General features: G+C 39.7%; 1 pseudogene; it reads right to left on the bottom strand.

Moving 5' to 3' along the window:
- Positions 1 to 5,679: 5,679 nt before the first annotated feature.
- Positions 5,680 to 6,453, bottom strand: LOC129458292 (actin, cytoplasmic 2-like; annotated as a pseudogene).
- Positions 6,454 to 10,202: the final 3,749 nt, after the last annotated feature.

The raw sequence follows: 10,202 nt of genomic DNA, 5'->3' as shown, positions 1-10,202 counted from the left end.
CTGTGTTCAGGGAAATCAGGTCAGGAGAAACAGAAACAGCCACAAAAAGCCTGCCCTGTGGATCAACCAGCCAAATAAAAGGATGAGCTGATTAATGAGTTTCTTGCAATGTGTAGGTATACAAGCATGGAGAAGATGACCACTGGTGGCCTGGTCTCCTGCAATGCTTACAATGTCTGGTTCTATAATTATACTAGACATTTCCATATGAATATGTTGCCATCATCTGAAATCCAACATGTCTAGACCAAATCCAACATGTCTAGACCAAATGGCATCATTATACAATCTGCTGCCTTCCCCACTAATGAGACTAACATCTCTGACTCACACCTACTTAAGTTCTTGTTAAGTTTCTTGTTCAGCGGTTCAAATTCTTCACGCTGTTACTGATGCCATACTGCTCTAGGCACATCTCCCTATATAAGATCTGTATTAAAACCCTTAGGATAAATCGCTTTTTGCCACCTACTTCTAGTTTAATTAGACAACCATCATGAGGTGTTTAGCAGCCCTCATTGACTTTGGTCTTGTTAAAAGATTCCTTATGATTTGGGGGTATCAAAAGTAAAACTACTTGAGGATCACTTGAGGCCAGGAGTTTGAGACCAGCTTTGGTAACATAGCAAGATCCCCATCTCTATTTTCTTTCTGAAAGAATCTGTAGTATTAGTCTATAGTGTCATAAGACGTGAAAAATATGTAAGAGTCACAGTAGCTGAGGAAGTATCTGAATGGGGAGTGGAAGGAGAAGAATACTGTAATGTGAAAAAGAGACCTAATACATACAAACTTCAGGAAAATCATCTCTTAACCTGAGCATAAGCACTCACAAGTACTTCCTCCCAGGGTGCATCAGAGCAGCCTAAGCTTTCTAAGTTGCATGCGAACAACTAGGAATCTGCCTTCTCTCCCATGCTTTGACATGTCAAGGAGGCCATGTTGACAAAATAGAAGCTGTGGCTGGAACAGCCTGTCACTTCTCCAACTAACGCTAATGAATAATTTTTTTATCTACCATTACTTCACCTTCTGTCACTTACCATTTTCTTAGTTGGGGTCAAGTCTGGTTTCTTAACATAGAAAAACTCCAAGTAAAAGAGGCCCAAACAAGGTAAACATTTATTTTTCTTTCCCATAAAAAATAATCCTGATTAGGCATCCAGAACCACTGTGGCAGCCCTGTGAAGTGATCAGGAGCTGTGTCCTCCCTTCCTTTCTAAGCTGCCATCCTCACACATTTGCTATCTTTGGGGCACTTTGTGGTCCAGGAGAGCAGGCAGATCTCCAGCTATCATATAGCCCCTTCCAAGCCAGGAGGAAGGCAGTGAAAAGAGGCAGCATCCCTTTCTGGCAGTCCATATGTATTTCTCACATCTCACTGGACAGAACTCAGCCACGTGCCATATCCAATCGCAAGAAGTGTGAGAAACATGATGCTTTAGAGCTGGCTGGAACTGTGCCCAGCAGAAAATTAGGTTTCCATTCCTATGAAGGAAGGGGATGATGGATGGAGGGGTACACAATTAGCTTTCACCACCATACCAACCTTTCCCAGACATTTTCTCTTCTCATCTGGACTTACGCCATAGACTGATAACTGTGCCCGCTTGGCTGCCATTCTAATCTATCATGCACACAAGTTAATCACCCTAAACCACTCTTCCACTTCTAGAGGGCAAGATAAGATCAGGCAATTCAGACCCACACTTCCTCATCTCCTAAATTCACTTCTTTCCCGAGAAGTAATCTCCAAAGACTACTCTCTGCAAAACCTTCCAAAGGCTCATTTCTCCAAGGACCTTAACCTTCCAGCCACAAGATGCATCTCCATGTTTTTCACCTCACATCAACCCAGGGCTCCAGCTTTGTCCTTCACTGAACATCCTCTGGATGCAGTGAGGCCTTTCCTACCTCTGAAATCTTTTGTTCTTTACTGCCCTCCTGCAATTCTCCCTTTCTCCCTTTCTCTGTCCCTCTTTCTCTCCACCCCCTTAACCCCTCCTCTCTTGTGCACATACTCTCCTTTGTCATTGTTTGTATCCTACAGAAACCAAATAAAGTCCCATCTTCTCAGTAATGCACAGCCTAGAATTCATTTTCACAGATCGACGTGATTTAGCTGAATTGTAGTCTTTTTTATCTCTGATGTTTATTTAATACTCATTATTAATGTACTGTCTTATCTCTTTTCTAACACTGTCACTTGTCACGTTGGGCCTGTTGTTTAGCCTTTCTTTTCCTCGGGGTTATTAGGAAGTTTTAATGACGTACTGAAATCTACCAGGATGCATTTCCCATTCCTACAACCCTTCAGAAAGTTTATCCTGCTCCTATCCAGGGCGGGGACCCCATCTTGTTCACACGCACCACAGCTCCCAGGGCAATGCCTGCCACATGTAGTAAATATCCAGTGAACAAATCTGGCTTGAGACTTACTTTGTATAACCTTAAACTTTATTGAAGAGGTTATTCTATTCTGCCGCCAATGCTGTGAGCCATGAAAAGCTGGTGTCACCCTTTACTGATAATAGGGAGTGGCCAAACTTTTATTGTTTAACTTCTAACCCCACCATATTTCAGTATCTCTCATGCCAAAGCAAAAAGTAAAGCTTCACATGGAGCGCATAATTTGCATAGGTGGAAAATCATCAAAGTGCATTCCTGTACCTTGCATTGCACATATATCTCCACTGCAATGCTTGGTCCAGAAATTACTCTTGGGACTGGAAGAGCAGATATCATATTCTACCCCAGCAGCTATACAAGCTACTTGTATGGAAGACAGATTTTAACACTGATGTGTCTGGAAATGCCAAAAGCATAAATTGAGACAAAGGGAGTTAGAGGGAAGTTTCTTTTGGATGGATCTAATAGTTAAACATTCATTTGGAATGGAGTCTATCTTTCATGGATAATGCTTTCCCAATTTGTGCTTATGCAGCCACTTAGAGGGTATAAGACTGACCAGGCAATCCAAATCCATACTTTCTAAACTCACTTCACTCAGCTCCTGAAAAGCAATGTCTACAGTGGATTCCCTGGCACTCTCTGGATGAGTACAGATTATTTGTCTTGACCACATTTCCTTTGGAGAAATCACATTCTTTTAGCTTAAATTACCTAAGAACAATTGGACTTGGCATGTTTCTTCCTGAGTGGAAAAACGTTTCTCAAGTGTTCTGGAGATATGATCCTGGTTTTGAAAAAGCCCAAGCTTTGCTAGGTGTCTCTCTCTTTTTTTTTTTAATTGACTTACATTGCAGGACTCAAAACATTTTCTGAAATCAAGCACACTATAAAACTAATCTAAATATTGGCTCCTTCATGACCTCCTTTAAAAAAATACACAGTGAAGACTGGGCATGTTGGCTCACACCCGTAATCCCAGCACTTTGGGAGGCCTAGGTGGGTGGATCATGAGGTCAGGAGATCGAGATCATCCTGGCTAACATGGTGAAACCCCACCTCTACAAAAAATTAGCCGGACACAGTGGCACGTGCCTGTAGTCACAGCTACTCAGGAGGCTGAGGCAGGGGAATTGTTTGAACCCCAGAGGAAGAGGTTGCAGTGAGCCAAGACTGTGCCACTGCACTCCAACTTGGGTGAGAGAGTGAGACTCCATCTCAAAAAAAAACAACCACACTGAAGCATTCTGATGAGCTGGCTTTAGAAATGTTAATAGAGGAAGTCAAAGTTACAAACCCAATTGACTTTTCTATCAGCTAGATCAGGAACATAAAAAATACAATACGACTCATGGGTTGGGAATAAATACTATCATTCATAATAAACTAATATTTATTTAATATTTCCAATGAACCAGATATAAGTAACACTATATGCCCATTTACAGGTTAGGAAACTAAAATACGTTAAATGACTGGCTTGAAATTATGCAACTCATATGTGGCACAGCTGGGATTGCACCTGGCTGTCTGGCATCAGACTGTGTTCTTAACCATGCTCCTGTTCTGTAATGAAGTAAGGAAGTGATTTTCCAAATGTCAACAAAGAACACAATCCATTATCAGGTATCAAGTATCATCTTCAGAAGCAATGGAACTCTCAGAAACACACTGCTCTGCCATTACATTTTACCTCTAAGAAAATAAAATAAAGAAAAGCTACAGGAAAAAACGTAATGGGAATTTGGAAGATGGGTAATGATGCTTTCCCAGTTTCCCCAAACCCATGTGAACAGTGTAACAGCAATGTTGTATAACACTTTATAAATTGGTAGTCTCTAGAAACCAGTACTGCTTCTCTCACCAGTATAATATTAAGTCTAGAAACTGGAACCAGCACATACAAGCTAATCAGGTTGTAGACTAGTTTTTGGGATTAGTGAGAGTTTTTAGAAAGTTGTTAGCTATATTTTTCACTGGGTTTTCTTTAACAATGTTGATGTTTCTTTATTCATCCTGTAAAGAATAACAATAAAGAAGTGGTCATCTGAGGCAATATTATTTCTTTGTAAACCTAAAGGGGAAAAAATTGAAATAATACACATACTATTTTTTTTTGGCGGTGGGGGAGATGGAGTCTCGCTCTGTCGCCCAGGCTGGAGTGCAGTGGCACAATCTCAGCTTACTGCAACCTCCACCACCTGGGTTCAAGCAATTCTCCTGCCTCACCCTCCTGAGTAGCTGGGACTACAGGCACATGCCACCACGCCTGGCTGATTTTCTGTATTTTAGTAGAGACAGGGTTTCACCGTGTTGCCCAGGCTGGTCTCGAACTCCTGAGCTCAGGCAATCCGCCAGCCTTGGCCTCCCAGAGTGCTGGGATTACAGGTGTGAGCCACTGCACCCGGCCAACACATACTATTTTTTAAAAAAACTCTATGTCTATTAGATGTTTGTGAAGATACCTACACCAACATGAAATTAGATATAATTATAAACACATAATGACAAAGTATAAATGTGGGTAATGGATATTAAGAATAAAATTTGAAAGTAGAGTTTTCACTGAATTTTCATATTTAATGTATTAATGTATACTAGGTGATAAAACTCACAAGTGTAGTTACTCTATTTCTCTTCTCTTTGGTCTTTTAAAAGAACAAAGGCTTAACATTAAGCTTGCTGTTTTTATTAACACTAAAAATCACCCATCAAGTGTTGATCTTAACCAAAGGCTAGACACCAACAATATCATCTTCCAAAGGTTCTGTCTGTGGCAAGTGCCACATGGATTTAAAAAAAAATTATACAATTCTCAGTTTGATGAGCCTCTGGAGATGACGGATAAAAGAAATTGTTCTAACAGCTTGAATCTCTAGATGATTTGGGAAATGTCACAGGCAATAACAGGGAACTTTGGAATAGTGTAACAAATGGATGATCTCTGTCAGATTAGAGCACATATTTTTATCAATTTCAAAGGCTTTGCTGCGAGTACTCCCAGCACGCTAATCATTCTAAATAACAGATCCAGTCAATTCACATCTTATGAGTCAAAATTAAAGCTTCTTGAAAAGTTGAAAGTATTTCTGTTTGAAAAATCTTTAGTTTCTAATTTATAAGGAAGACTTGAAGAGGTCTATCTCAGATATGTATCATTCTGTAATTTAAAATACCGAATGTTAACATCTGAATAGCTGATGTGACCATAAGAACTTTCTGGGTCAGAGCTCTGAAATCAGATTTGGTTAAAATTTTGGCTTTGCCACATTAGTGGCACTGGGACCGCTTATTGCCGATGGTGATGACCTGGCCATTGGGCAGCTCTAGCACTTCTCCAGGGAGGAGGAAGATGTGGCTGTGGCCATCTCCTTCTCGAAGTCCAGGGTGATGTAGCACAGCTTCTCCCTGATGTGGCGCATGATCTCCAGCTGGGCCGAGGTGGTGAAGCTGTAGCCAGCTCGGTGAGGATCTTCATGAGGTAGCCTGTCAGGTCCCGGCCAGCCAGGTCCAGACACAGGATGGCATGTGGGAGGGCGTAGCCCACATAGATGGACACCGTGTGGGTGACCCCATCTCCAGAGTCCATGACAATGCCAGTGGTGAGCCCAGAGGGACAGCACGGCCTGGATGGCCACGTACATGGCCGGGGTGTTGAAGGTCTCAAACATGATCTGAGTCATCTTCTCTCTGTTGGCCTTCGGGTTCAGGGGGGCCTCGGTCAGCAGCACCAGGTGCTCCTCTGGGGCCACGTGCAGCTCGTTGTAGAAGGTGTGGTCCCAGATCTCCTCCATGTCATCCCAGTTGGTGACGATGCCATGCTCAATGAGGTACTTCAGGGTCAGGATGCCGCGCTTGCTCTGGGCCCTGGGCCTTGTTACCCACTTAGGAATCCTTCTGGCCCATGTCCACCATCATGCCCTGGTGCCGGGGGTGCCCAACGATGGAGGGAAACACGGCTTGGGGGGCATCGTCCCCAGCAAAGCCAGCTTTGCACATGCTGGAGCCATTGTCAATGGCAAGCGCGGTGATCTCTTCTTCCATCGTGACTGGTGGAGTAGTGGGGCAGCGGGGCAGCAGGGTAACATGGTGAACAGGCTGGCGGCGGCGACTGAGCTTGAACATCCTTTCAAAAGAGAAAACGATAGGCCTAGATAGTTTCTCTGGAAAATTCTACAAAATATCTTAGAAAGAAATTATACCAATACCCTATAATCTCTTCCAGAAAATAGAAGCAGAGGGAATACTTCCGAACTCATTCTATGAAGCCAGCATTACCCTAATACCAAAAAAACCAGAGACATTACAAGAAAAAAAAATTATGAACCAATGTCTCTCATGAACAGAGACACAAAACTCCTCAAGAAATATTAGCAAAATCAATCCAACGACGTAGAAAAGCAATGATAAATCATGGCCACGTGGTATTTATTCTGAGTATGTAAGACTGGTTTGATACTCAAAAATCAATTAATTCATATCAGCAGGCTAAGAAGAAAAATTATAATATTGATAGATGCAGAAAAAGCATTTGGCAAAATTCAAAACCAATTTATGATAAAACCTCTCAGAAAAGTAGGAGTAGAGAACTTCTTCAATTTGATAAAGAACATGCACCAAAAAATCTCCAGCTAACATTATACTTAATGGTGAGAAACTAGATGATTTTCCCCTAAAATTGGAAACAAGGCTAGGGTATCCTCTCTCACTATATTCTGCATTGCTCTGGAAGTTCTATCTAATAGAATAAGACAAGAAAAGGATATAAAGGGTGTACAGGTCGAGAAGGAAGAAATAAAATTCTTTGTCCTCAGATGATACCATTTCCTATGAAGAAAATCTGCAAGAATCGACAAAATTCCTGAAAATGAGGAATTATAGCAAAGTTGCAGGCCACAACATTAACATACAGAATTCAACTTTTTTTATACAACTGCAATGATCAATTGAAATTTAAAATGAAAAACACAAATACCATTTGCATTAACACACACAAAAAACTTAGGTACAAATCTAGAAAAATATGTATAAGGTCTATATGAGGAAAACTAAAATATAAGCATCGTATTAATGAGATCAAATCAGATAATGTCAATGGGGAAAGTGACCTTTGAAGAACTTTACTAAACTTAGAGGGGGTCATGTATTTGCTTATTTTCCTCACAATACACTCTTTAGAGTCCTATTCATAGGGCAGAAGTCAGTATTTTTAAGAGCATCTTTATCCCCTAACAATGACATTATGAATGTATCTTTAACAATGGGTCTATGAACACTGATAAGACAGCCTCTTATTTCTCATAGAAAATCCTAGACTTTCTTAGTGTGGAAGGTTCCTCCTAGGTAATAATGCTGTTCTCTCTGGAAAACACTCACATCCTTACATTTGTTTATTCATACAGCCACAATCTCTAAGCCATATAATTTGTTACAACTTGTTTGGTCCCTCTGAACTTAGCTTTCTGTATTAAATGGTGATATTAATCTTATCTATCATTGATTTATATTGAGAAATAAGATTATCAACTAAAAGCTCTTGGCTTAGTACCCAGCACATAGCAAGCATTCAGTAACCATTAGCTGTTCTCTTTGTTTTTCCACCTAATCTTCAAAGTAGACTGGGGTAGAGAGGACTAAATTCTTATTCTATTTGTCTCAATCTGATGCTTCATGGGAATCGCTGGCAGGGCGGCCTTTCTATAGCTTGACTACCATATATCTATGATGCTTGAAAAGCCAGCAGCCAAGATAAAGTCTCGTAAAACAAAATATTTAATGTGAAAGTAGCCTGATACTATCATAGACAAAGTACATAGATATTGTCAAAATTACATCTAATTGTTTCTTGCCAAGGCAATTAGACAAGAAAAAGAAATAAAAGATGTCCATACTGGAAAGGAAGAAGTAAAACTATCTCTATTTGTATGTGACATTTTGAATACAGATAATTCTAAGGATTTCACTAAAAAGAATTACTAGAACCAATAAACAAGTTTAGCAAGACTGTAGGGTATAACAACAGAGAAAAATGTGTTGTATTTATAAATAATAGCATTAAAAGATCCAAAAAATAAAATTAAGAAAATAATTTTGTTTACAATAATATAGAAAGAATAAAATACATTAACAAAAGAAATGCAAGACTTATACACTGAAAACTACAAAATGCCATTGAAATATTTAAAGTAGACCTAAATAAATGTAAAGACCTTCTATATTCACGGATTAAAAGTCTTAATATTGTTAAGATGGCAATATGCTCCAAATTGATCCACAGATTTAATGCAATACTTGTTAAAATTTCAGCTTGCTTTTTTGCATACATTGACAAGTTGGTCCTAAAATTTCTGTTAAAATGCAAGGAAGCTGTGATGGTTGATACTGAGCGTCAACTTGATTGGACTGAAGGATGCAAAGTATTGTTCCTGGATGTGTCTGTGAGGATGTTGCCAAAGGAGATTAACAATTGAGTCAGTGGACAGGGAGAGACAGACCCACCCTCAATCTGGGTTGGCACCATCTAATCAGCTACCAACACAGACAGGATAAAAGCAGGCAGAAGAAAGTGGAAGGACTGGACTTGCTGAGTCTTCTGGACTTCATCTTTCTCCTGTGCTGGTTGCTTCCTGCCCTCGAACATCAGACTCCAAGTTCTGCAGCTTTTGGACTCTTGGATTTACACCAGTGATTTTCCCGGGGCTCTTGGGCCTTTGGCCACAGACTGAAGGCTGCACTGTTGGCTTCCCTACTTTTGAGGTTTTGGGACTCGGACGGGCTTCCTTGCTCTTCAGCTTGCAGACGGCCTATTGTGGGACTCCACTTTGTGACTGTGTGAGTCAATACTCCTTAATAAACTCCCCTTCATATATACATCTATACTATTAGTTCTGTTCCTCCAGAGAACCCCAACTAATACAGAATCTTAACAGCCAAAAAACATTGAATAAGAAAAACAAACTGTGAGGAATCACATTTTTGATCTCAAATCTTACTACAAAGATACAGTAATCAAGACCTTAATGGTACTGGCATAAAGATAGACATATAGATCTATGGATTAAAATAGAAATGCCAGAAATAAATCCTCACATTTATGGTCAATTGATTTTTGACAAGGCTGCCAAGACAATTCAGGGGGAACAAGAAGAGTTTTTTAAACAAATGATATTGGAATAACTAGATATCCTCATGAAAAAGAACGAAGTTGGACTCCTATGTCACACCATATACAAAAAATTAACTAAAAAATGTGTAGACCCAAATGTAAGAGCTAAAACTATAAAAAGCCTTAGAAGAAAACAGGAATACATCTCCATGACTGTGGATCAGCCAATGTTTAGCTCTGACACTGAAAGCACAAGTACAAGCAATAATCAAGCAACAGAAAAAGAAGGTAAACTAATTATCATCAAAAGTTTTTAAACTTTTTAGCTTCAAATACCATCACCATCAAGAAAGTGAAAAGACAACCTACAGAATGGGAGAAAATATTTGCAAAACATATACCAGAAAAGGTATATGTTTTTTTTATTTTATCCAAAGATAAAAAAAAAAAAAAACCCACACGCAGTTCAACCATAAAAAAGTGGCACAATTTTAAAATGGACAAAAGACTTGAATAGTCATTTCTCCAAAGAAAACGTACAAATGACTAATAGCATATGAAAAGATGCTTGATATCATTGGTCATTAGGGAAAGAAAAAGTGAAGCCATGAGATATCACTTCACACCTATCAGGGTAGCTACAATAAAAAAGATAGACAATAACTAATGTTGACAAGGATGTAGAGAA

Source organism: Symphalangus syndactylus, chromosome 19 (assembly GCF_028878055.3).
Source record: "Symphalangus syndactylus isolate Jambi chromosome 19, NHGRI_mSymSyn1-v2.1_pri, whole genome shotgun sequence".
NCBI classification, from domain to species: Eukaryota; Metazoa; Chordata; class Mammalia; order Primates; family Hylobatidae; genus Symphalangus; species Symphalangus syndactylus.
This window is presented reverse-complemented; position numbering and strand designations above follow the sequence as displayed.